We start from the raw sequence: 22038 nt of genomic DNA, 5'->3' as shown, positions 1-22038 counted from the left end.
GTAGACCTCCAAACCTACCTGGGTCTGAGAAGGCTGACTGTGATGTTTCTCATTTCAGCCCAGCTGGTGTTGGTATCGTCTGTCACTGTAACTTTTGTTCACAGGGAGATGAAAAGTGCCTGACTTAGTGGATTGGTTTTCATTGATAAGAAACAAACTGGCAGTGGTGGGATTCGAACCCACGCCTCCGAAGAGACTGGAGCCTTAATCCAGCGCCTTGGACCGCTCGGCCACACTACCACTGTATGACTGTCTAAATTCATGCTGGATGTTCACCACCCACTTCTCCAAAGTCCAACAGTGAAGGTTTCAAATCCAGTTCAGTCCAAATAGTTCCAGTTTTGTTGTTGCTTCTGTCTGCAGAACTCAAAGGTATCTGGCAGGACCATGATTGTCTTTTGAGCTTCATTAACAGAGTACACTCTACTGTGGAGGTCATGAGAAAAAATGGGAGGAGCCTTTGATCTCTGTTATGTCATTAGAACCTTTGTGACATCACAGAATCAGCATCTCCTTTGATGGTTACTGATGGAACAGGAAAAGGTCAGATCCTGATATAATCTTGTGAATCCACAAGTATGCCTTTCTTTGTTTGTGTACCAACAGCCTGAGCTCTGGTTCTGACTTTGTTTTGATGAACCTCATTATTTACACACAGCACATTCAGGACATTAATGTGACAGTTTATTATATGCTAAAGAAACCTTGTTCAGACTCATGATGGTCAGCCACGTATGTTGAGGGTATTTTCAGATCCAAAATACAGGACACAGCACTCTCTCTGACCAGTCACTGAACTGCACAGTCTTCATGTCTCCCAGCAGTTCCTTGTTGCTAAAGTCAGATGTTGTAGAAAAAAAAGATGGGATGAGATGAGGCCATTGATAATGCTGCCTGTCCTCACTAGCTCCTCCTCTGTGTTGACCCCCAAACAGGACACAACCTCAGTATCATGACAAGTCATGCTGCTGAACAATTAATGTTACAAGGATTCATTTCAGCGTCACTTTAACAGATTGGATTCATACATTTATGAGACACACAGTCAGGTCATGTCCTCTTTCTGTAGATCAAAGCGTTAAGGAGTTCAAACACAGCAAAACATACTGAATGATAAAAATGAAGATTTGAAGAAGGAATTAAAATAGAAGTGATGAACTGTGGATGGCAACCGAACCAATGAGTGCTGTCGTTCTCAGGCTGATGGTGCCGAAAGGAGCACATCATCTGCAAAATCCTCCAGATACTGACGTTCAGTCCTAACCCCTTTATTGTGAAAAAGTCAAAGTCACAGTTTATACAGATTTTTCATCCACTTTGGAAGAGTTTGGATCACACATTTTGCAAAATGCTTTCTTTGACAGGAGTGGGATTTGAACCCATGTCTCCATTCAGAGACCAGAATGCCCTTTAGTGCAGGAAGAAGTTTACCTTGAGTCTGGTGCCCTAGACCACTCAGCCATCCTGACAGACAGACTGTTACTTGAATTTGAATTACTTGAAAAAATGGTCTTCCATATGACAAGTGGAGATATGCTACGCTCTACTCTGCATTGCCATCATATTGAAGGTGGGTTTGGCTGCGCAGTCAGCATTGGTGGTTCAGTGGTAGAATTCTTGCTTCCCATGTGAGAGGCCCTGGTTCAATTCCTGGCCAATGCAATGATCACTGCTCTCCATGAAAAGCAACAGTCAGCACTGCCTGGAGACAACAGTGGTCAGGGTTGTATGTTTATACTGAAACACTGACAGGTCTCCTCCATCTCCCTTTTTTCCTTACTCTGGGTTCCAGGCCGCAGTGTATGTGGTGGTGTAGCCGAGCAGTCTGAGCTAAAGATACAAATAATTATTTTATTTTGCAACCTAAGGATTCCAGCTGTAAGCCTCTACAGTCCTCCACTCTACCAACTGAGCTATGGAAGGGAGCTGCTAGCGCTCAGCGGCGTTTTCTTTAGTCCAACAACTGCTGTCCATTCCTACCACAGGGAGTCAGGCTTTAGTGTTTTCAGTCCTAACCCCTTTATTGTTAAAAATTCATATTCCCATTTTATGCAGATTTTTCATTCACTTTGGTTCACAAAAAATTTTGTCAGGAGTAACACAATCACAATCATTTCAAATTTAGGTTATTGTATTTGTGGTGGAAGCATGCTGGGCCCATAACCCAGAGGTCTACGGATCGAAACCATTCTCTGCTATTCTAACACACTGAATGTCTCATCATTTTTTCAGCAGCACTGATCTACAGGAAAACATGGAGAATGTTGTCTGTCATATCGATAATATTGATCGTTGTAACCTACAGCTGATGGAGGTGAAGGTTTCAAATCCAGTTCAGTCCAAATAGTTCCAGTTTTGTTGTTGCTTCTGTCAGCAGAACTCAAATTTATCTGGCAGGACCACGTTTGTCTTTTGAGCTTCATTAACAGAGTGCACTCTACTGTGGAGGTCATGACAAAAAAGTGGGAGGAGTCTTTGATCTCTTTGATGTCATTTGAACCTTTGTGACATCACAGAATCAGCATCTCCTTTGATGGTTACTGATGGAACAGGAAAAGGTCAGATCCTGATATAATCTTGTGAATCCACAAGTATGCCTTTCTTTGTTTGTGTACCAACAGCCTGAGCTCTGGTTCTGACTTTGTTTTGATGAACCTCATTATTTACACACAGCACATTCAGGACATTAATGTGACAGTTTATTATATGCTAAAGAAACCTGAAGACCCATGATGGTCAGCCACATATATATATATATATATATATATATATATATATTAAGACGTTTAAAATGCAAAGTACCTTTTTAACCAACATCAAAATACTGGAAACACCGTGCTGTGGCTCGCCCCGTCCGGGCGTGTGCGGTCGGGGGGAGCCGGCCTCGTCGCTGTGAGGCAGGACCCTTGCTGGTGGCTCTGTGCCACTGTGCTCTGTTTGTGCCCAATGGCCCTGGGGTCCTTTTGTTGGCCCCTCTGTTCCAGGCCTCGTTGGCGCAGTAGGCAGCGTGTCAGTCTCATAATCTGAAGGTCGTGAGTTCGAGCCTCACACGGGGCACTTCTTTAGTTAATAATGAGAATTTAGTGGTTGGGTCTAGAAGCTCAGTTCTTTTAACACTCTCTGGTTAACATGTTTCAATTATATCTTTGGACCGTCTATGGACCATTTCACCGCTCCGCGTTGACAAATATGTGAAGTTTTACAGCTGACCAAGAAGAGACATTTTCTTTGCTCTACAACGTAACTTTGTGAAAATAACATGTCTGTGGTTGTTTTCTGATCCCTCCTTCGTTTCTTCATGTCTTCTGTTTGTGTCTCTCTCTCGGAGTGATGTTGTTACTGAAGCCGACTCTGACCCCTCACTGAGCGGGTCGGTGCGGAGAAACACTCCGTTACCTCCGACAGCTGAGCGGTATCGCTTCTCGGCCTTTTGGCTAAGATCAAGTGTAGTATCTGTTCTTATCAGTTTAATATCTGATACGTCCCCTACCCGGGGACCATATATTAAATTGATTTTTGGAACAGGGAGTAAAATCTAAAATCTGAAAACATTCATGGAATACATAGAAAACAGTATCACAGAGTCACAAATATTTTTAGAACTTTATAGCAAAGTATGTCACAATAAGTAGAAAATATGTTGAAAGACTGACGGCATAGGTCTCACTTTGAGCGATGATTTAGAAAATAATGCTCAAATTTAATTCATTTTCACAAAACTATAATGGATCACAGTTTAGTTCTTATAAAAGACTTTGATAAAGTGAGTAACTTACAGGTTTAATCCATTTTCAGTTTCAATTATTTTCATGTTACGCCATGTGGTGATTTTAGGCATAATACAACAAATTGTCACATAATTTCTGATACCAATGAAAAATCTAAAAACAACATGTTTCTATAAAGATGAGAGTTAGTAGAGCAAATATCAACCTTTTTTGTGCCTCTTATTTAAATTTTTTACAAAACCCCTTTTTCTGGTATACATGTCACTGACCCAAACACAAATGAATGAGGACAAAAAACAGCAAAGCAAAAGTAAAAAAAAAAGTCCAAATATGTTAGTTTACTTTTGGTCAACCAGTAGCGAGACTGCAGTCAGCCGCTTCGGTCTTTCTCTTTATAGTCGTCACAACCAAACGGTTTCTCTTCTGTATTGACCTCCATGTATACTTTAAGGCTTTTCTCTGGTTTAAATCTTTTCCCACAAACATCACAGCTGAAGTGTTACACTTCTGTGTGGATCTTCATGTGTCGTTTAACTTCATTCTTTAGTTTAAATTTTTTCCCACAAACATCACAACCGAAGGGTCTCTCTTCTGTATGGACTGCCATGTGTGTTTTAAGCACTCCCTTTTTTTTAAAGCTTTTCCCACAAACATCACAGCTGAAAGGTTTCACTTCTGTATGGACTGCCATGTGTGTTTTAAGCACTCCCTTTTTTTTAAAGCTTTTCCCACAAACATCACAGCTGAAGGGTTTCACTTCTGTATGGACTGCCATGTGTTTGTTAAGGGTATCCTTTAGTTTAAATCTTTTCCCACAAACATCACAGCTGAAGGGTTTCACTTCTGTATGCAGCAGTACTGCAGCAGCTCCAGCTGGCTCCTCTGCCGGTCGATCTCCTGCCTGAAGCCCGAAGCCTCCTCCTCATATCCGGCTACCATTCTGTCCACGGCCGCTAAGATCTCCCGGCAGGTGGCGGCGAGTCTGTCGGTGACAAAACCCTGCAGGACTTCTGCTGTGGACATTTTACCTCCTTCACTTTCCAGCTGAGGGACAAAAGACCGTCAGTCTGGTTTGTGTGGAGCGAATATACGGATATTACCAGTATGAGACACTTTATCAAAACATTTCCTAAATTATTTTTCTAAACATTGATTCAATGTGGTCATTAACCTGCAATATGCCCTTTAAGGTAACATTTGTGACTTTCTAACTACTTTCTTAACCCTCCACCCTCCACATCATTGATAAAACTTGCTGACTTGTGATTGACCTCTGAAATCACCAACATTACCCCAACAAATAGCACTTACTGCTCTCAGAACACAAGTCTGCACTTCAGTTGGGGAAACGTTGGTGACAAATGCACTAATTCAGCTGATCTGACGAAATGTATTAATTTTTGTCCAAATTCCATCCAGGACAACTCCAAAGAGAAGCACTTATGCACAAAGACTTTATGAGTGTCTCTGATTGGAGTGATCCGAGTTAGATCTGAAGAAAACGTGGCTCCAAGACTTACTGTTGTTTTTGTCAATTCACACTGAAAGTGGAAAAAGACAGCAATTGAATTGACTAAGTCACATTAAGCTTTCATTTTTACCTCACTTAGGATCTTCTCCTCAAGAGTCTTTGCAGCAACTTTCCAGTTGTGTCATTGTTCCAATGGGCTCCCTTTCAGGCTTCTACCTGAATTTATCTTATACCTGAATGAAACCACTCCCACAGCTGCCTGCCTACTTTGTTCGGGCGGTTTCAATGGTCTTGGTAATGGTTTGTAATGAAGAACACATTTAGTCCATCAGGAACAGACAACGATCCTCTTAAATTCATGAGGACTGTTAGCATATGGTGAGAGGACAGCTAACTGCAGTGATTAGGGATTAGGGTTGTGTTGTTGTAGCTGATCTGAAGAAATCTATTTAAAATTGCAAATCATCATAATTTTTACTGAATTTCTGAGCAGGACAACCCCAAAGAAAAGCATTTATGTAGAAAGGAATAATTGTAACTGTCTGAGTTAGAGCTTGCTGTTGTGTTTGTCAGTCAACAAATAGCTGAGCTGTGTGTTCACACCATGATTCCTGCCATCACAGTTCACCTTTTGTGTCTTACTTTTGTTATCCTTTTCAAAATTTTATTTGATGGCACAGAGGGACCCGAGGCACTAATAAAAAAAGGGGGGGGGCCTGAAAGTGTGACTTGGTTCCCATCGTTCATATTAAAGAGCCGTTCAAGAGACTCTCTGTGATCTCTGTGAACATAAATCTTTACCAACATTCAAATGTTAGAAACTCGGTGCTTTCTGGAATGTAAAAGTCAGCTGCTCTCCATGAAAAGCAGCAGTCAGCTCTGCCTGGATACAACAGTGGTCAGGGCTGTATGATGTATGTTTATACTGAAACACTGACAGCTCTCCTCCATCTCACTCTTTTACTTACTCTGGGTTCCAGCCCTCGTTGGTGCAGTAGACAGTGTGTCAGTCTCATAATCTGAAGGTGGTGAGTTGGAGCCTCTCACCACTTCCAGTTCCACTTCCAGGCCATGGAAGCAACAATGAGAAGTCATTTCCACTGTGTGCTGTGCTGAAATAGCTCAGTTGGTAGAGTCCCTGGTTCAATCCTGGATTTTAGTACCTGTGGTTTATCCTTCAGAAGACTGTCTTTTTTAATTAATGAGAGATAAAAAGCTATTTCGGAAATGTCAAGGTGCCAAACAAACCAACATTTTCTACCAACATTTAATTGAGGAATCAGTTGAGGATGAGGACAGATGTGAATTAAAGCAAAACAAATTCATCAGTAAGGATCTTTTCTAAGAGGGCCCTCAGACAAAGAAGCTGGGTCACAGCACAGCACAGGGGATTTGAACCCACAGATCCAGAAGAGACTGCAGCACAGCCTGCTATGAGCAGAGTGGAGCAGTAGAAGTGTTTTGGGCCCGTAATACAGAGGTTGATGGATCAAAACCCTCCTCTGCTATCCTAACACAGTGGCTGAATGTCATTTATCACTTCCTCCAGTAATGTGTACAGTTGTCACTGTGCTCAGTGACTCAGTGATGCTGTTGGATGCTTATAGGGCCGCCGTTCTTAAAGTGTGGGCTCCACCCCACTGGTGGGGAATAGAGACATGACAGGTGGGGCTTTGTTAATGCCTTTCTTTATGGACAACAAAGATCATAAATTCAAAACAAAACACCCCCACACACACAAAAAGTCATCATTAACACTTAAGAACAGGTCCTTTTCTTTCAGCTCACTTTTAAGTTTTATTTTATTTTACATTTTCTTGCAAAAGACTGAAGCACACATTCACCATATAAGAAGTGGAGACGGTTTGGCTCTATCAATGACATCCCTCGACACTGGAACCTCGAGCCAGCGCCTTTGATAAAGATCAACTAACAATCCTGGGGTTCCATGGTGTAATGGTTAGCACTCTGGACTTTGAATCCAGTGATCTGAGTTCAAGTCTCGGTGGAACCTCTGTCTTCTGATTTTGTGGGATAGTGACTACATATAACAGTAACTCCACTTCCCCCAAAACAGTGATCAAACCCTGAGCAGAGAGGAGGCTTCATGAAACAGTTTGTCTTTTCACCTGCTGCAGTAGCTCAGAGCCTCTGTGGTTCAGGAAAGGTCCAAAGAGGATGGAGCTCAGTGGTAGAGGACATGTCATATTGTGAATGAAGCTCACAGGACAGTCATGGTCACATACTCTTCTCTCCTCCAAACCTTTGAGGTTTCTCATAATGTCACATGGGTGTCATTCCTTCTGTGAAGGTGGTAGAGTGGCCGAGCTGTCCGACCTGCTGGATTAAGGTTCAGGTCTCTTCGGAGGCAAACAGTTTCAACTGCCAGCTTGTTATATCTGTAGTACCTAACATTATGAACAAGGCACTGCTGTGATTCAAACCCAGGATCTCCTGTTTAAGAGACAGTTGCTTTGACCAGCTAAGCCACAGCACCACTCTGAAGTACATGTATATACAGAGGATCTGGTGATGGAAGTGTAATGTGTAAACTGCAGCTGAGGTTGATGGTAAAGTGGTTTGTTTTAATGTAGGACTCTGCATCTACCTGAACCTGTTTGACTGCAGATGTCTATTTTCATTTGGACCCCAGGAAGAGTAGCTGCTGCCTCAGTGAGAGCTAACAGGGATCCTAACAAGTGATAAACTATAAACAGACATTTCAAAATGTATTCTTTCATCAAATGTTCCTAAACTTCTATTAAAGGCAGCATTATTGCAGCAGTCAGCACAAAAATACAGGTTCTGAGGTTATTCTGAGATGGAGAAATAACATAGTTTGTTCGCAGTTCGCATGACTCAACTGAACATCTTCTTTTCTCACCTATTTTGCTTCATCTGCTTTTTAGTGTCCAGGACACAGAGGAAGAGGACGTCTCCACATGCACACTTATTCTTGATGTTTTCACTTACTGTTAAATTAAAAAAAATAAAATTTTAATTCATCCAAGTGTAATTAGTTGTTATGTAATATATATTATATATATATACATATATACATAAAACAACTTTGTCCCCAAACACACCTTACAGCAGTTGAGGTGAAAGAAAAGCAGTTTCTGTCAGAAGTGGGATTTGAATCCACACATCAAGGGGAGGTTTTTCACTCAGACAGCTGTTTGCCACTGTTGGTCGAGGGTGTTCCTCCTTCCTGTTTCTCCAGCATTCTGGGGTTGAGGGGCTCACAGTGGATGGAGTGGATGGAGCTGCATCCATCAGAGAATGTCTCTCCTGGCTTGCCAACCTGGGCCACCTGGTTTTCACCCAGGCGGCCCAGGTTCAACTCCCGGTATGGGAATTCTCTTGGATTACATGACATAAACCTGTGGAGGTGAAAAGGCTCCAGTGACGAAGAGCTCCTGGCACATCAGTAGACCTCCTTTTTGTTGATTGAAACCAGGTTGTTTCAATTTTCCAAGGATGGCGTGGCAATATTTCAACACTTCAAAGGAATTTTGGTCTTTTAAAAGTTTGGGCGGTCAAAAGTAGACCAAAACAACTTTGTCCACAAACACACCTTGCTGCAGTAGAGGTGAAAGAAAAGCAGTTTCTGTCAGAAGTGGGATTTGAACCCACGCCTCCAGGGGAGACTGCGACCTGAACGCAGCGCCTTAGACCGCTCGGCCATTCTGACAACGGAAGCCAGGACATGAGCCGAAAGATTTGTTGAAAAATTAGCCCATCAAGCGACAGAGACATGCAGAACTTGTCCTGTTGCAGCCTGCTATTCCAGCTAGAATTATCCTAAATATCTGCCTTTGAGGCCATCAAACATGATGAGGTGGCCGAGTGGTTAAGGCGATGGACTGCTAATCCATTGTGCTCTGCACGCGTGGGTTCGAATCCCATCCTCGTCGGTGGTTGCTTTAGTCTGTCTAAGTTGCAGCCTGCTATTCCGCTTAAAATTATCTATCCAGTCAGATTTATCCTCAACGTCAGCTGGTTAGAGCGTGGTAAATGATATTTATACTGTGATAAATGACATTCTCCATGTTCTCCCGAACCAAAATCTGTAAACATTAGTCAAAGGAGACAAGAAGAGACAAGAAGAGGAGAGGTTGAACAGCTCCCTTCGATAGCTCACTTGGTAGAGCGGAGGACTGTAGAGGCTTACAGCTGAAATCCTTAGGTCGCTGGTTCAACTCCGGCTCGAAGGAGGTTTTTCCTTTCATTGGCCTCATCCAGCACGGTGATGAGTCTTCCTACAGACAGGAGGTGATCACTGTTGTATCACTTTTCATGTAGAGCAGCTGTGTTTTATATTGCAAGCAGCACTGAGTTTCTAATATTCAGGAATTGAAGTCCCAGTCTTCCACAAGACAGGCAGAGATCCTGTCCACAAAGGAGTTTAAACAAAGAACATCCCTGGGTGGGCTTGAACCACTGATCGTTGTAACCTACAGCTGATGGAGGTGAAGGTTTCAAATCCAGTTCAGTCCAAATAGTTCGAGTTTTGTTGTTGCTTCTGTCTGCAGAACTCAAAGGTATCTGGCAGGACCACGTTTGTCTTTTGAGCTTCATGAACAGAGTGCACTCTACTGTGGAGGTCATGACAAAAAAATGGGAGGAGTCTTTGATCTCTGTGATGTCATTAGTACCTTTGTGACATCACAGAATCAGCTTCTCCTTTGATGGTTACTGATGGAACAGGAAAAGGTCAGATCCTGATATAATCTTGTGAATCCACAAGTATGCCTTTCTTTGTTTGTGTACCAACAGCCTGAGCTCTGGTTCTGACTTTGTTTTGATGAACCTCATTATTTACACACAGCACATTCAGGACATTAATGTGACAGTTTATTATATGCTAAAGAAACTTTGGCAAGAGTCACAATGGTCAGCCACGTACATTGGGGGTCTTTTAAGATCCAAAATACATCCTGTCTTATCGGTGTGGTGCTGTGGCTTAGTTGGTCAAAGCGCCTGTCTAGTAAACAGGAGATCCTGGGTTCAAATCCCAGCAGTGGCTCATTGATGAAGTCATTAAGGTTGTTAACTAAATTAACTGCATCGTCTTCATGTCTCTCTTTGGAGCATTAATCAAGTTTTGTGGAAGAGGTGAAACCAAACCAGAAACTATCCAGCAAAAACAGCTGAGTAGAGTGCTGTGGATTTGAGCCGGTAACAGGTTGAATGATTCCAATGCAGATAAAGGTTGTGTATGTTGGCTGGTTAAAGCAGCCTGTGTTTAAATCCCAGCAGTTCCTTGTTGCTAAAGTCAGATGTTGTAGAAATAAACTACCTTTGGGTTTTCATCAGCTGTAGGTTACAACATGATAAGCACATGATAAGCACTTCCTGTGCAAAAGGCCACTCTTTAACTAACTTTAACTAACTAACGGTAACTTTGTTACCGTTTTGGTACCGTTCATTTGTACTCCTATGGTTTTATAGATATTACATATTTCTGGTGATGGTGTCACCCAGCCCGCCATGTTCTCTGAATGGACCTGAAGTGGTACAGTTTGTCTCTCTGCTAGATGAGTCCGAACAACAGCACTCAGCTGTGTCATATTTTAAGGCTGTGCAGATTACAGAGATTCTCCAACATGCTCTGTAGCTCCCCACCTGGGAAACTTGGTCCATGAAAGCAAACAACCGTCAGAGTCAGGCCGACCACAGAGCCTGTTCTCCTGATCAGCCTGTTCAGTCTCTGTGTGTCTCCCTTTTTGTTGCTGTCTGCTTTAGTTTAGTTTATTTGCACATTAGAAGCACATAATGATAAAGACTTCATGATAAAACACTGTGCAGGGGAAGTTAGAAGTCACAAAAGGTTTATGGGAATACTAAAAGCACCAAACTTTTCATTTTCACATTATTAGACTTCTGGATCGCTGTCTCCTACTGCTAAAGCTACCACACCATGGAGGGGATGTAGCTCAGTGGGAGAGCGCATGCTTTGCATGTGTGAGGCCCCGGGTTCAATCCCCGGCATCTCCAGAACTTATCTTGTCTAAAACTTAGACAATTTTTACGATGAGAGCAGAGGAGTATCTTACGAAGGAAGCTCAACAGAGCCGGGCTTTGTTTGGGTGAGCTGGCTCGACAAAGTCGAAAGCTCCAACCAGAGATAACAAGTATCACGATGGTGGTTATCAACTTGGTTTGTCGACCCAGGCTTTCCTCAGCAGGCTCTGTTCCCGTTCACGTAACAAGGGCTGTTTACAGCGACTTTTAGATTTTCAGTCCAACATTCTCAGCCATTTCGGGTGGAAGAGTTTGTTTCACAGAACGTGTCAGGAAAGACACGTCACAGGCTCCAGTGGCGCAATCGGTTAGTGCGCGGTACTTATATGACAGTAACCTGCGGAGTGATGCCGAGGTTGTGAGTTCAAGCCTCACCTGGAGCAGCTGATTGAGCTTTTGGAAGAAAGTTGGTATCTTGTTGAAAAAAAAAAAACATTCTCTCATGCCACCATGACATAAAAGACTCCTCCCACTTTTTCGCATGACCTCCACCACAGAGTACACACTGTTAATGAAGCTCAAAACACAAACATAGTCATGCCAGATACCTTTGAGTTCTGCCGACAGAAGCAACAACTGCAAGCAAAACTGGAACTAATTTTCACTGCTATGCAGATGAGCCCCACAACCTCTCACATGCTAAACGAGTGCTCTACCATTTGAGCTAATTCCCCTGGGCTGGCATGCAAGCTAAGCTTTGGAAAAAAAAAGTGAATAGATCGAAGGAGGCAGACTGGGTACTCGGCACTGAAACAACAGTTGAAATCTGCTTCCACTGCTAAGGAAAACTGCTGGGAGTTAAAACAAGCAAGGTTAATACTGTACTGAAGATCTTCCCTCTTCAGCTAGTGCAGCTTCAGTATGGCATTACTATTGTAATGATGTCATCTTCAAATACGACAAACTTTGGATAGTTAACAGCTAGCTGTTGCTAAAGAGCCATTAGCAAAGGATGGTTTCGATCCATCAACCTCTGGGTTATGGGCCCAGCACGCTTCCGCTGTGCCACTCTGCTCATAGCTAGCTGAGCTGCAGCATATAAACTCGAATCCCATCTCTGAAGTACATGTATATACAGAGGATCTGGTGATGGAAGTGTAATGTGTATACTGCAGCTGAGGTTGATGGTAAAGTGGTTTGTTTTAATGTAGGAGTGCAGCGTTTGGATGCTCCAATCAGTCCGAGAAGGGTTTCCACATGTATGGATTCCCCAAGAACCATGAGGGCTGGAAAACGTGGTGTGTGTGATTATGTGCGTGTGTATACAGATACTAATGCTAATAAAGATAAGTATATGTACGGCAAAGGGCCTCTGATATAATACAGAGATTGTCAATTGAGATTGAGGTAGTGATTGAATCATTTTACTCCTGGAGATTTGGAGACTTAGAGTTTCGCGGCGGTGAGCGCGGCGGTGAGCGCGCCGAATCCTAGCCACTAGACCATCAGGGAGTGTGCGGGCGCCAAATGTTGTGGTGTATGATTAATGTTCTGTGTGAGATTTTTTTTTTGATGACTGAAAAGTTCTCCCCCTCAGAACATTTTAAATTCCATAAATCTCCTGCTGTACAAGGCTCGTTGGTCTAGGGGTATGATTCTCGCTTCGGGTGTGGAGCAGTGGAAGAGTGCTGGGCCCAAAACCCAGAGGTGGATGATGGAAACCATCCTCTGCTCAGGCAGTCATCAAATAATAAACAATGTTCTACGTTGCTTAAAGTGAGATTACAGTTTACTTCATCATCACACTGCACTTTGCCTGCATCTGAGCTAAAGATACATACAAAATAATCTAAATCTGCTTTACTTTGAAATGAGAGCTAAAGTCTTGTGGAGAATGTGGGCATCCATCCCACATTCTGACATGCTAGCATGCAAGCTAAGCTTTGGGAAAAGGCCCCTTTAACAATCTCTGAGTTCACCGTCAACAGGTTTCAAAGATATTTAGAAATCATTCACGATGGCCTTATATCGATCATTTGCATTGCTGACCGTCAAGTAACTTCTAAGGTATACGTGTATGCGTGATGTCCTCGCGTATGAATGAATGTTTCACTGATGCAGATCCTGACATTTTCCAGTGTAGTGGGTTCAAGCTTTGTGCACAGGGTAGTGTGGCCGAGCGGTCCAAGGCGCTGGATTAAGGCTCCAGTCTCTTCGGAGGCGTGGGTTCGAATCCCACCACTGCCAGTCTGTTTCTTTTCAATGAAAACTAATCAGCTCCTCCTTTGAAGCTTCTTCAAAGAATTTCCAAAATCACATGTGATTCAGATGTAAACACAAAGGCTTCCTCACTGTCACCATTCAGAGCAGCTGAGAAGATTGTTCATTGACTGATTATTAATGATCAGCTCAGAAACAAACAGTGTATCTAAAGCACAATTACCGCTCCACTGGAGCCCATGACGTGTCCCTCCTAACATCGTGCTTCATTATCAACAATGGAGATGCCGGGGATTGAACCCGGGGCCTCATACATGCAAAGCATGCGCTCTAACACTGAGCTACATCCCCTGTGTGGTGACCTTTAGCTGGAAAACGTCTCATGAAAGACACATATGAAGTCATGTATATTTTGAGCCTCTGTGCGATCTAATCAGGAAATCTTTGCGTACTCACGTTGATGGGCTAATTTTTCAGCAAACTTTTGAGCTTTTGTGGTTGAGTAATTGTGGTTGCCTGAACACTCTGGCTTTATGTTGGCTGGATTTATGACCGAACATGAGCACCGTAGACAATGGCTTTTATTTTGAAATGATTTTTTGCATTTTTTTTTTAAATTTTATTTTATTTTATTTTATTTTTTTTTTTAGAGGATGTTTTGCGTGTCTAGCAGCCCGGCTAGCTCAGTCGGTAGAGCATGAGACTCTTAATCTCAGGGTCGTGGGTTCGAGCCCCACGTTGGGCGATAATCAGTTTTGTTTTGTTTTTTTTTAGACCCAAAGTTACATTTCCAATATTCTGCCTCGTCTTTCAACCACAACCACATGAAATATTGTGAGGTTGAATGCTGCACGCTGACTGGTTGTGTGTCCAAATGGCTTCAAAGACATCTTTCTGCCATTCACTCCTCCAAACCTTTGGACACAGCTTTGAGCTGTCTCACAGGTGTCATTATTTCAGTGAAGATGTATGTATGGATGTATTCCCCCTGAATCCTGCGATTCACAGCTTCCACCAAATGGAGCCTAATAAGACACAAAACTAATTGTGATGTGAGTCTGAAGAGCTGCTGCCTTTGATACATCACCTGATGATGTCACCTGATGACGTCACAGTACTCACAGAATGAAAGTCTTTCCTTTGAAGCTGCTAGAAAGAATTTCCAAAATCACGTGATTCAGATGTAAACACAAAGGCTGCCCCACTGTCACCATTCAGAACAGCTGAGAAGATTATTGAACATTAACAATCAGCTCAGAAACAAACAGTGTATCTGAAGCACAGGAAAGAGTTCTGCTCTCCAACACTCTGATCCCTCAAATACTGCTCCACTGAAGCTTGTGATGCTGCAATATTAATGCTGGAGATGCCGGGGATTGAACCCGGGGCCTCATACATGCAAAGCATGCGCTCTACCACTGAGCTACATCCCCTGCATGCTGCGGTAGCTTTAGCAGTTTTAGCAGCTTTAGCTAACCAGACAGCTTCTGAGCTCCTGCGACAGCTAAAACACCAATTTATACTATACTATAAATAACACAACCAGCCAACCTCACACAGCTCCATATAATAAGGGTTAGCTCTCCTGAGGACTGCAAGGCAACAGCTGGGCTTGTAAGCAAAGGAGATGCTCATTCTGTGATGTCACAAAGGTTTTAGTGACACAAAGGTTTTAGTGACATCACAGAGATCACAGACTCCTCCCATTTTTTCTCATGAACTCCACCATAGAGTGCTCACTGTTAATGAAGCTCAAAAGGCAATCATGGTGCTGCCATCACTTCCTGCATTATAGCTTTTGCTTGCAGTCTCCAGACTAGAGAAACAGCAGTTTAGTGTTTGTTGCTGTGTTGAGCAGATGGAAATTTGGTGATTGCACTTTTTTAACAGAAGACCAACTTTGGTGAGTCATGATGGTCAGGCACTGATATTGGCAACATAACATTAAGTGCTTGTGCGGGATTTGAACCGGGGACCTCGCACACCCAAAGCTACAATCATACCCCTAGACCAACGAGACATTAGTTGCAACAGCTTGTCTGTCTAACATAGCTGAGTTATATGTAACAAACTTAAGTTTCCAATGAGGACTCTGCTCACCATGTCTATTCAACGTGCTGCAGCTGTCACAGTCATGCAGCTTGTGTAGAAACTGTTTCAGAGCCATCAAATCCAGCATACCATGCCATACCAAGACTGAACATCTTCTGACTGTAGAACTGGAGCTTTTTATGCGTCTCACTGCAGCACAATGAAGTCCTCTGTGAGTACTGTGTGTTTTACGGTGTACATGACATCTGCGCAGCAATACTTCCACCTGCTGGAGATTTATTGTTACTACAGCTATAAAATAAATTTCCACAGTCCACAGTTCCACAGAAGAACATGACAGCTCAGCGGGCCTCCTCTCTCTCTGGGACACTGGATCTGTCTGTCTGTATCCATGTCAGAAACTCTGAAACACTCTGAAGATCTTTAAAACACAGTGGATTTACTGATATCAAAGTGTCCACCGGTCCACCAACCCACCATCGATATATTGTGATGGTGTGAAGAACATGTGAGCAGGAGAGCAGCTGCTTAAGTTTATGATGTGTTCAGGTAACAGTCAAAGCTCCAAACACAATAACAGTCCTGCTTCTGTTTACCAAAAGGCGCCAAAGCCCACCCTCCAACAAAGAGCTAAGGTCTTGTGGAGAATGTGGGTATTGATCCCACTACCTCTCTGATGGCTGATGGCTGGGGAATTAGTTCAAATGGTAGAGCGCTCGCTTAGCATGTGAGAGGTAGTGGGATCGATGCCCACATTCTCCACAAGACTTTAGCTTACCTGAGCACTGACTTGGCTGTTGAATTCACTAAGTGCTACTTGTTGAGGCAGGTTTGGTGGGAGCCATAACTGCCACCACAAAGTGAAAGTCGCAATTAACTACGCAACCTCAACGTTTACTTGAGTTTTGAATTTAATAGTGTTATTTCTTGGTGATGTGTTAACTACCAAACACAACAAGTCATGGAATTGATGTCTTCTTAGACGTTAGATGACTTCAATTACAGAATCTATTGATTTACTCCAATCAGAGACATTGATGAATTCTTTGTCTTTCGTTCTGGTATTTCTATGCATATATTATAAATATCATATATATATATATTATAATATAATGTATATTATTATATTATAAATATAATATATTAAATAATGGCAGAGAGAGAGATGATCTGGCAGTGGTGGGATTTGAACCCACGCCAAGAGACTGGAGCCTGAATACAGCACACCTGTGTCACCTGTGAGAAAGCTCAAAGCTGTGTCCAAAGGTTTGGAGGAGTTCATGGCAAAAAGATGTCTTTGAAGCCATTTGGACACACAAGCAGTCAGCGTGCAGCATTCAACCTCACAATATTTCATGGTGTGGTTGAAAGAGGAGGCAGAATATTGGAAATGTAGGTCAAAACAAGCAGGTCATAAAAAGTCATTTGCCAAGAGTTATGGGGTATTTCGGGTGAGGTCAACTCTGACTGAGAGCGAAGCTCTGCTGGGGTTTGAATGCAGAATGTCCTGTTTACAAGACAGACACTTTAAGCAGCTCAGCATCAGTGCTGCCAGTTTGTGTCTGTATCGTAGAGGAAGAAAACACAAAGGTCTGTCACAAAGGTTCTAATGACATCAAAGAGATCAAAGACTCCTCCCTAAGTCACAGGAGCTCAGAAGCTGTCTGGTTAGCTTAAGCTGCTAAAGCTACCACACCATGCAGGGGATGTAGCTCAGTGGGCGAGCGTACCGCACAGCTGGGGCAAACTGGCAGTGGTGGGATTCGAACCCACGCCTCTGAAGAGACTGGAGCCTAAATCCAGTGTCTTTGAATCCCATATGTGGTGTCTTACTTCAAGTAACCCAAATAGGGAAGATCCTTATTGACAGCATTGTTGCGCTTTGCTACATCTGAACTAAAGATACAAATAAAATAATCTAAATTGGCTTTTATTTTGAAATGCTCGTATGGTGCGACTGCTCTTGTTTTTTCTGCAGCTCAAAGCGTCAAGGAGTTGAAACGCGGCATAATGATAAAAATCAACAACCCACCATCGATATATTGTGATGGTGTGAAGAACATGTGAGCAGGAGAGCAGCTGCTTAAGTTTATGATGTGTTCAGGAAACAGTCAAAGCTCCATACACAACAATAGTCCTGCTTCTGTTTACCAAAAGGCTCCAAAGTCCACCCAGAGACCTGCTGTGTTTAGTTCACTTGTTGCTGTGTTCCAACAAAGAGCTAAAGTCTTGTGGAGAATGTGGGCATTGATCCCACTACCTCTCATGCTAAGTGAGCGCTCTACCATTTGAGCTACTTCCCCAGCCTTCAGCGCATGTTCTCTAAACGAACCCAAAGTGGTACCGTGATGCATATACTGATCTTTATTTGCACAGTGTGATTATATATAGTGATTATATATACGTTTTCCAGCCCTCATGGTTCTTGGGGAATCCATACATGTGGAAACCCTTCTCGGACTGATTGGAGCATCCAAACGCTGCACTCCTACATTAAAACAAACAACTTTACCATCAACCTCAGCTGCAGTATACACATTACACTTCCATCACCAGATCCTCTGTATATACATCTCCTTCAGAGTGGTGCTGTGGCTTAGCTGGTCTAGACCTGCTCTACATGTACATGTCGTAACTTTATTACGACATGTACACTCTTGTAAACAAGAGATCCTGGGTTCAAATCCCAGCAGTGCCTTGCGCGTAATGTTAAATGTTATAGATATAACAGACGCAGCTTTAGTTAATAATGAGAATTTAGTGTTTTAAAATAACAAGTGTCCTGAAAACCACAGTCTTCAGATTTAGCTCCAGGTGGTTCTGACCACACCAGACGACCAGTCTGTCCACCTGCTGTCTGTCGGCAGACTCATCACTGTGCTGGATGAGGCCGATGAAAAAAATTATCTCCTTCGAGCCGGATTTGAACCAGCGACCTAAGGATTTCAATGATGAACCACTACAGTCCTCCGCTCTACCAACTGAGCTATCGAAGGGACAAATCTCTCCAAATTGGTGCTGTGACTTATGTACTAGCTAAAGCTAATAGCTAAAGAGCTGTTAGCAGAGGATGGTCTCCATCCATCGACCTCTGGGTTATGGGCCCAGCACGCTTCCGCTGCGCCACTCTGCTGTAAACCACCCCAGATGGGACTCGAACCCACAATCCCTGGTTTAGGAGGCCAGTGCCTTATCCATTAGGTCACTGGGGCACATACTGATGCTTCTGGTGAAACCAATGTAGAGGAAAAGGACAGCAAAACTGTGCTAACATCAACATGTCGTGTGAGAATGCCGTAAAGTGACATTTTCAGTTTACAGCTGTGCTGTGCTGTCCTTTTCCTCTACATTGGTTATTGGTTATAATAAACAATGTGCTACAGTGCTACAGGTCATTTAATGGTTATCACATTTGCCTAACACGTGTAAGGAAGGGTTAGTTCTACTACCATCCCCCAGATCTGGAAGCACAGTATGAAAGAGCAAAGTATCAATAAAGACCAAAGAAACTAATCAGCTCCCTGTTTGTGTCTTTAGAAAATCAATGACACGTGTAGGCTGCAACATGTGGGTGCTCTGCGATTTGATGGACTGTCATGACTCTTCATGACTCTTCATGTTTGTCTCCAGCACCAACCACTAAAAGAATGTTCCTCTTGTCCAGATTCTGCAGGTAAAAGCTGATTCAAAGAAAAGAGGGATTGGCATTCCTCATCTTTTTTATCTTTATCTTCATCTTCTTTAAGTCATCTAACATCTAAGAAGACATCAGTTCCATGACTTGTTGTGTTTGGTAGTTAACACAGCACCAAGAAGTAGCACTATTAAATTAAAAACTCGTGGGGTCCTAAGGGCTCCTCCGGGATTTGAACCCGGACCCACAGGGAGCACACAGGCTTTAATGTTTTAAGTCCTAACTCCTTTATTATGAAACAGTCAAATTCCCATTTTATGTGCCTTTTCAACATTGCATAGTGCATGAATGAGTGCAACATTGAATTGTTTAATTAAATCTAAAACTGATGTTAGACTGAAGATCTAAAGGTCCCTGGTTTGATCCCGGGTTTCAGCATCAGAGGTGGACCTTGCCTGAGTTTCCAACTCAGGTTGTTTTGACCTACATTTCCAATATTTTGCCTCGTCTTTCAACCACACCACAACCACATGAAATATTGTGAGGTTGAATGCTGCACGCTGACTGCTTGTGTGTCCAAATGGCTTCAAAGACATCTTTCTGCCATTCACTCCTCCAAACCTTTGGACACAGCTTTGAGCTTTCTCACAGGTGACACAGGTGTCATTATTTCAGTGAAGATGTATGTGATATGGTGACCAAGGAACTGTATTCAGGCTCCAGTCTCTTTATGCAGGTCATCTCTCTCTCTGCCATTTACTAATATATATATATTATATTAGTATATTTGTACCAACCAGCACCAACCACTAAAACACTGTTCTTCTTGTCCAGATTCTGCAGGTAAAAGCTGATTCAAAGAAAAGAGGGATTGGCATTCCTCATCTTTTTTGTCCAAATTCCAACCAGGACCAGAACAGAGAAACACAAAGAATTCATCAGTGTCTCTGATTGGAGTGAGATTAGTCAGAGAAAATGGCTTTATTTCATTTAAAATACAGGTCATTGTCAAAACGCCCTCATATGATGTTGTCATTCACCTACACTACAATGTGTTAAATACAGCATGGGCTTGAAGTGACAGAGCTCCCCCAGGATCTCTGCCAGAAAGAGTCCTGATATCTGGAAAAGTTTCACATTTATCTTCTTGAGCTGGGTCTGTCCCGAACAGAGGTTGGACTTTCACACAACCAAATATAACTGTCAGTCAGATGTACAAAGATGTCATTTACAAACAGTTTCTACTAACAGTTAGTTGAGGAATCAGTTGAATGAGGACAGATGTGACTTAAAGTATAACAAAGATCTTTCCCAGAAGGCCCTCAGACAAAGAAGCTGGGTAACAGCACAGACTGTCAGGAGTGGTATTTGAACCCTCAATTCCAGAGGAGACTGTTACCTGATCACAGCACCTTCTACAGCTACTATCAAAAGGCTTGTTGGGGAAATCCATCCACGGTTTTAATGTAGGACTATTCATCTACCTGTGTCTACCTGAGCTTCATTAACAGTGTGCACTCGATGGTAATTGAGGGATCAGAGTGTTGGAGAGCAGAACTCTGTCCTGTGCTTCAGATACACTGTTTGGTTCTGAGCTGATCATTAATAATCAATGAATGATCAATAATCTTCACAGCTGCTCTGAATGGTGACAGTGAGGCAGCCTTTGTGTTTACATCTGAATCACATGTGATTTTGGAGTTTTTCAGATCTCCTCCACAGAAGGTGGATCTGATCAGGTCATGGCCAACACTGACCTCTGCTGCTTGATGCTGCCTTCATCCTGATGAATGTTGAAGCAATGAAATATGACAAGAACAGACACTAAACTGACAACAGGACATTAAAATGGGCCACACTCAGACCCCACATGGCCCAAAGGACAAGGTGTTTGACTTTGGATCAGAAGACCGAGGTAAAGATTTATGTTCACAGAGATCACAGAGAGTCTCTTGAATGGCTCTTTAATATGAATGATGGGAACCAAGTCACAGCCCCCCTCGCCATTTTTCTATTCGTGCCTCTGTGCCAGCAAATAAAATTTTGTGAAGGATAACAAAAGAAAGACACAAAAGGTGAACTGTGATGGCAGGAATCATGGTGTGAACACAGTCTGGCAACTCTTCAGGGAAATACACAGAACAGTTTGTCTTTTCTGGACATGTTTGGTGTTTCTAACACAACACAGCTGCTTTTTAACTTTCTACATAAATGCTTCTCTTTGGGGGTGTCCTGCTCAGAAATTCAGTAAAAAAAAAAGTTGATTTGCTATTTTAAATAGATTTCTTGAGATCAGCTCCAACAACACAACCCTAATCTCTAATCACTGCAGTTAACAGTCCTCTCATCATATGCTAACAGTCCTCATGAATTTAAGAGGATCGTTGTCTGATCATTCTGTTCTTAAAACTGTTACCAAGCCCACAGAAACTTCCTGCTGAAGGAGGACAACACATTTATTCAACAAACTGGAAAAAAGTCCAGAGTCACAATTAATTATCCAACGTGTTTGTTGACTTGATTCACTTGGATTCAGTAAATGCTGCTTGTTGGGGCAGCGTTAACTGACAAAGACAATAAAGAAGTAAAGAATCAATGTCTTCTAACTCAGATCACATCAGTCAGAGACACTATTGATTCCTTTCTGCATGAGCGTTTCTCTTTGGGGTTGTCCTGTTTGCAATTTGGACAGACTGTTTTATTTATTTATATTTATTGTTTGAAATCAGCCAAAGTCATGAATTTGTCATAAACATTTCCCGAACATGATTCATGATGATTCATGATTCACGCTGCTGTGTCCTGGTATGAAGCACAGTGGTTCTGTCAATGTGTCCTTTCTTTCTTCTTACCTTATGTTACCTTAACTGTTAAATTCAGGAATAGGTACTTTTGTTTTTTTACTTTTTTATTTATTTCCACCGTTATCTACAGTCATGCTAATTCTCAACTGTACATATATTCTT

General features: G+C 42.5%; 17 non-coding genes across 17 annotated transcripts; 11 read left to right on the top strand and 6 right to left on the bottom strand.

Moving 5' to 3' along the window:
• Nucleotides 1-158: 158 nt before the first annotated feature.
• On the bottom strand, nucleotides 159-240 carry trnal-aag (transfer RNA leucine (anticodon AAG)). The gene has a single exon. It is a non-coding gene; the product is annotated as a tRNA-Leu (tRNA).
• Nucleotides 241-1591: 1351 nt separating this feature from the next.
• On the top strand, nucleotides 1592-1662 carry trnag-ccc (transfer RNA glycine (anticodon CCC)). The gene has a single exon. It is a non-coding gene; the product is annotated as a tRNA-Gly (tRNA).
• A 1322-nt stretch (nucleotides 1663-2984) lies between these two features.
• trnam-cau (transfer RNA methionine (anticodon CAU)) lies at nucleotides 2985-3057 on the top strand. The gene has a single exon. It is a non-coding gene; the product is annotated as a tRNA-Met (tRNA).
• A 357-nt stretch (nucleotides 3058-3414) lies between these two features.
• Nucleotides 3415-3607, top strand: LOC115058151 (U2 spliceosomal RNA). Its single transcript, XR_003842032.1, has one exon. It is a non-coding gene; the product is annotated as a U2 spliceosomal RNA (small nuclear RNA).
• Nucleotides 3608-7141: 3534 nt separating this feature from the next.
• trnaq-uug (transfer RNA glutamine (anticodon UUG)) lies at nucleotides 7142-7213 on the top strand. The gene has a single exon. It is a non-coding gene; the product is annotated as a tRNA-Gln (tRNA).
• A 1597-nt stretch (nucleotides 7214-8810) lies between these two features.
• On the bottom strand, nucleotides 8811-8893 carry trnal-cag (transfer RNA leucine (anticodon CAG)). Its single transcript has one exon. It is a non-coding gene; the product is annotated as a tRNA-Leu (tRNA).
• Nucleotides 8894-9034: 141 nt separating this feature from the next.
• On the top strand, nucleotides 9035-9116 carry trnas-gcu (transfer RNA serine (anticodon GCU)). The gene has a single exon. It is a non-coding gene; the product is annotated as a tRNA-Ser (tRNA).
• A 212-nt stretch (nucleotides 9117-9328) lies between these two features.
• On the top strand, nucleotides 9329-9416 carry trnay-gua (transfer RNA tyrosine (anticodon GUA)). The gene is given in 2 exon segments: nucleotides 9329-9365; nucleotides 9381-9416. It is a non-coding gene; the product is annotated as a tRNA-Tyr (tRNA).
• Nucleotides 9417-10154: 738 nt separating this feature from the next.
• On the top strand, nucleotides 10155-10228 carry trnat-agu (transfer RNA threonine (anticodon AGU)). Its single transcript has one exon. It is a non-coding gene; the product is annotated as a tRNA-Thr (tRNA).
• An 899-nt stretch (nucleotides 10229-11127) lies between these two features.
• trnaa-ugc (transfer RNA alanine (anticodon UGC)) lies at nucleotides 11128-11199 on the top strand. The gene has a single exon. It is a non-coding gene; the product is annotated as a tRNA-Ala (tRNA).
• Nucleotides 11200-11515: 316 nt separating this feature from the next.
• trnai-uau (transfer RNA isoleucine (anticodon UAU)) lies at nucleotides 11516-11609 on the top strand. The gene is made up of 2 exons: nucleotides 11516-11553; nucleotides 11574-11609. It is a non-coding gene; the product is annotated as a tRNA-Ile (tRNA).
• Nucleotides 11610-13331: 1722 nt separating this feature from the next.
• On the top strand, nucleotides 13332-13413 carry trnal-aag (transfer RNA leucine (anticodon AAG)). The gene has a single exon. It is a non-coding gene; the product is annotated as a tRNA-Leu (tRNA).
• Nucleotides 13414-13665: 252 nt separating this feature from the next.
• trnaa-ugc (transfer RNA alanine (anticodon UGC)) lies at nucleotides 13666-13737 on the bottom strand. The gene has a single exon. It is a non-coding gene; the product is annotated as a tRNA-Ala (tRNA).
• A 321-nt stretch (nucleotides 13738-14058) lies between these two features.
• trnak-cuu (transfer RNA lysine (anticodon CUU)) lies at nucleotides 14059-14131 on the top strand. Its single transcript has one exon. It is a non-coding gene; the product is annotated as a tRNA-Lys (tRNA).
• Nucleotides 14132-14747: 616 nt separating this feature from the next.
• Nucleotides 14748-14819, bottom strand: trnaa-ugc (transfer RNA alanine (anticodon UGC)). The gene has a single exon. It is a non-coding gene; the product is annotated as a tRNA-Ala (tRNA).
• A 3527-nt stretch (nucleotides 14820-18346) lies between these two features.
• trnay-gua (transfer RNA tyrosine (anticodon GUA)) lies at nucleotides 18347-18434 on the bottom strand. The gene is given in 2 exon segments: nucleotides 18347-18382; nucleotides 18398-18434. It is a non-coding gene; the product is annotated as a tRNA-Tyr (tRNA).
• A 143-nt stretch (nucleotides 18435-18577) lies between these two features.
• Nucleotides 18578-18650, bottom strand: trnar-ccu (transfer RNA arginine (anticodon CCU)). Its single transcript has one exon. It is a non-coding gene; the product is annotated as a tRNA-Arg (tRNA).
• Nucleotides 18651-22038: the final 3388 nt, after the last annotated feature.

The sequence above is a fragment of the Echeneis naucrates genome, chromosome 2 (genome assembly GCF_900963305.1).
Source record: "Echeneis naucrates chromosome 2, fEcheNa1.1, whole genome shotgun sequence".
NCBI lineage: Eukaryota > Metazoa > Chordata > Actinopteri > Carangiformes > Echeneidae > Echeneis > Echeneis naucrates.
The sequence above is the reverse complement of the archived record's forward strand: the minus strand, read 5'-3'. Positions and strand labels throughout refer to the sequence as shown.